Source organism: Prosopis cineraria, unplaced genomic scaffold, assembly GCF_029017545.1.
Source record: "Prosopis cineraria cultivar Desert tree isolate PC_DT_omini unplaced genomic scaffold, ASM2901754v1 PC5, whole genome shotgun sequence".
Taxonomy (NCBI): domain Eukaryota; kingdom Viridiplantae; phylum Streptophyta; class Magnoliopsida; order Fabales; family Fabaceae; genus Prosopis; species Prosopis cineraria.
The window spans coordinates 25,865,663-25,869,577 of NW_026555336.1; positions in this window are offsets into that span (position 1 = coordinate 25,865,663).

Below are 3,915 nucleotides of genomic sequence, written 5' to 3' on the forward strand. Positions count from 1 at the left end.
TTTTGTACATGAGTGATTTGTTTTGTTGAGCTATTGTAGTGGGTATATATAAGCAATTATTCTTCCTTTGTTAGATATACTGTACGTGGGTAAATTTCTTCTCCTCCTTCAAAATGTCTCTTCCCATACATGGTAGTTGAAGTTGATGTGGGTTAATGTGAGTAATGAAAGTCTTCATTTTCTCTTCATGCGTAAGGCTAAATAACATGGGTATTGATGCTTACTCTACATGGATAAATGATAAATGATAAATGATATAACATTTTCAATTGTATTATAAATGTATAAACCAAAGTTGTGAATAACTAATACAAAGTTGTGAATATAAGAATAGTTGTTGTTGGATAAAACATAACATATATTTGATCATGATGTTTAGGAAATAGACATGTTGATGAATGATTATTTTATTGTTTTAGGTTAGCATGAGAAATTGCTTCTTGTGCTTCTAGTTTTGAAAATGAACTATTTTGTTATTCTCATATAAGGGGACATTTTGTAAAAAATATTGAAGATAAAATACAATATGATGGGGCGAATGTGAGGGGAAAATGATAAGAGAAGAGATGACACTTGAAGAATTTAGAATAACGATATCATCTTGTTCATGCATTGACACTAATTTGAGTGACATGAAATACACTGTGAGATTTAATGAAATAACCCTTATAGACCTTGTTGATTATGGTAGAATTGCTACCCTATTTGAGCATAATTTTGGAAGCAATCATGTATATATAAGTTGTAAAGGAAATGGCAATGTAGAAACAGCAATTAAGGAAGCACCAATGTAAGTTACTATGTTTAACTCCTCTAAACAAAGTTATTACTTGCTATAGAATAGTTGTTATTTTAGTAACTAAAGTTGTGATTGTCAATGTAAATGTAAATGAGACATAAAGTTAGATGGATTGTGAATACAATATGGAGCAATTCTTGTCACTTTTAGATCTAAACTATCCTTCTCCTACTAGTAAAGATCATGATTTCAAACATGTAGCCTATGAAAGTAGTGGAGAACATCTAACACACCAAACTTTTGAAGAATGTCTAACATTATCATATGGAGTACAAAGTGCACTTATACTGATACTAGAGCTTAATTCTTCTAAGTGGAGGGATTTGTTATCAGGTATAAGGTAGATCTTTCCCCATGCTAAAGCTTTTAGAAAAGCATTGTATAAATATAGCATTGCCCAAAGTTTCCATACAAATATGAAAACAATAGTACAAAGATGATGAGAGTGATATGTGACATTAAAGGTTGCCCTTGGAAGGTTATAGCATATGTAGTAGGAAAGGAAACTTCATTTCTATGTGTGAAGACATTTAAAAATGAACATATACATTATGCACAAGACAGTCTGATGGTTATTTATAGGGAAAGTTCAAGTCTAACATCATCTATTATAATTGAGGATATGAGGTCTCATGTAGACAAGCGTCCTAATGACATTAGGAGAGAGTTGCAAATAGAATATGGTGTGGATATGACACCCTTTTTGCGTATATTTTATGAATTCAATTGGCTTTTGTCTTGCATAGTGTGCAAAGATGACTATTATTTTTTTGGATTGTAAATATGACATAGCTAAAACATCTTATATATAGAAGATTCAACCCTTTCTATATTTTTGTCAAAAAGGTTATAGGGTATTTTGATGCAAGTTGTAGATCATGTAACTGACACCAAAACCTTTGATAGTTGTCACTTTTTAATGTTTTCTTATCATTTAGATTAATGAAAGTTGTTATTTATTGGATTAGAGTGGTAATTCATTTTTTGTTATTTAGTCAATTTATGGAGGGTGTTGATAAATTGTAATTCTTTGTTGCATAGTTGTGAATTTAGGGAAAAAATTGTTAATATAGAAATAAAAGTTGTAAATGAAAAGTTGTAAATCATCAACACCTGATACATGTCAAAACTTACATATTAAAACTTATGAATGGCTATTGAATTGTTGTAAATTTAGGGATAAAAGTTGTTAATATAGGGACAAAAGTTGTGAATGAAAAGATGAGAATTTCAACTCTTGATGCATGTCAAGAGTTGTAGATCAAGACTTGTGAATGGCTATTGAATTGTTGTGAATTTAAGGATAAAAGTTGTTAACATAGGAATAAAAGTTGTGAATGGAAAGTTGAGAATTTCTAACTCCTAATGCATGTTAGGACTTATAGATCAAGACTTGTGAATGGCTATTGAATTGTTGTGAATTTAGGGATAAAAGTTGTTAATATATGAACAAAAGTTGTGAATAGAAAGTTGCAAATTTCTAACTCCTGATGCATGTCAAGACTTGTAAATTAGAATTTGTGAATGGCTATTAAATTATTGTAAATTTAGGGACAAAAGTTGTTAATATAGGAACAAGAGTTGTGAATGGAAAGTTGAGAATTTCCAACTCTTGATGCATGTCAGGACCTGTAGATCAGGACTTACAAATGGCTATTAAATTATTGCGAATTTAGGGACAAAAGTTGTTAATATAGGAACAAAAGTTGTGAATGAAAAGTTGTGAATTTCTGATGCATGTATGGACTTACAGAGCAGGACTTGCAAATGGCTATGAAATTGTTGCAAATTTAGGGACAATAGTTGTTAATATAGGAATACAAGTTGTGAATGAAAAGTTGCAACTTTCCTACTATCAAAATTTCCTTACTGATTTTTTTTGGTGAATTCTTTTATTATTTTATACTTTGTTTATCTCCATTCTTTTATTATTTTTATTGAACTAAACTTTGCTTGCCAAATTTTTTTACTTCTATTCACATGCACCCTAAAACTTCATTTTTAGTACTTAGTTTTAGTCCAATAAAAATCTTATTTTAAATAACTTTCTTCTTCGTCACTTGAGCCCAAGCACTATTTGGTATTTCACATTTTCTTGATGAAATGTTATTATTATCTACCCCATTTTTCAAGTTATATGTTGCATTATTTGCCTGCCATTTTATAAGCTATTTTTCTACCCTAAATGTGACTAAGAATTATTCAACTGATAAAATCAACATCTTCATTCCTTAAACCAAGAAGTCATTATATGTATTAAGAAATATTCAAATATACATTACATCAAGAAATGTTGAAATAGTCATTATATTGAACATCCTATAAATACTAAAGTGGCTACCCCCCTTTCCTCTTTCTTGTCTTTTCTTCATCAAGTAATTTTAAGGCCACCTTAGTTTTTTATTTTTTGGATGATTAATCAACCACTATAATTGCTTAGAATTAAAGTTAGTAACTTCTTCCTGCATAAAATACTTCTTATGTTAAGAAATGGGTACTTGTCATTTTAAGACACAAATAGAAAGAATTACATCAAAGAAAATGCGAGAGTACATCAGTGAAGTCGACCAACATTGTGGGATCCTATGTTTTCAACCAAATTATGATAAGAACACTACAATCTTTTCTATAAATAAATAGCATATAAACAATAATCACAACTGATCAAACGAAACAAGGGCATTATATAAACAAGATAAGCTATAACAATAGGTAGAAAATACATAGATTATTTTATTAGGGTACTAGAGGCCAACTAACATTAGCTATTGGTTTCTTTCCGATCAAGTCTGGCTTCACCAATTCAATGATGTTGAAGAACCTATTTCACTGCAAAGAAGACAAATTCATACTGTCAAAACTATATACACTATAAAACACACCATCAAACTTGACTAATAGATCAATACACATGTATTCATCAATAATCTTTTTGTAACTAAAGCTCCATCCTTTTTCCTTTTCTTTCTCTTTGGTTCAATACTACAATCCCCTTTTAAGGAGTTAAGGACATAGAAGTTCATTATCTTTGGCTCTAGCAAGAAACACATCTAATGATGGTTCACAAGAGCTAAATCGAGGATGAGATCACATTTAGCTATAATATATCCTACATA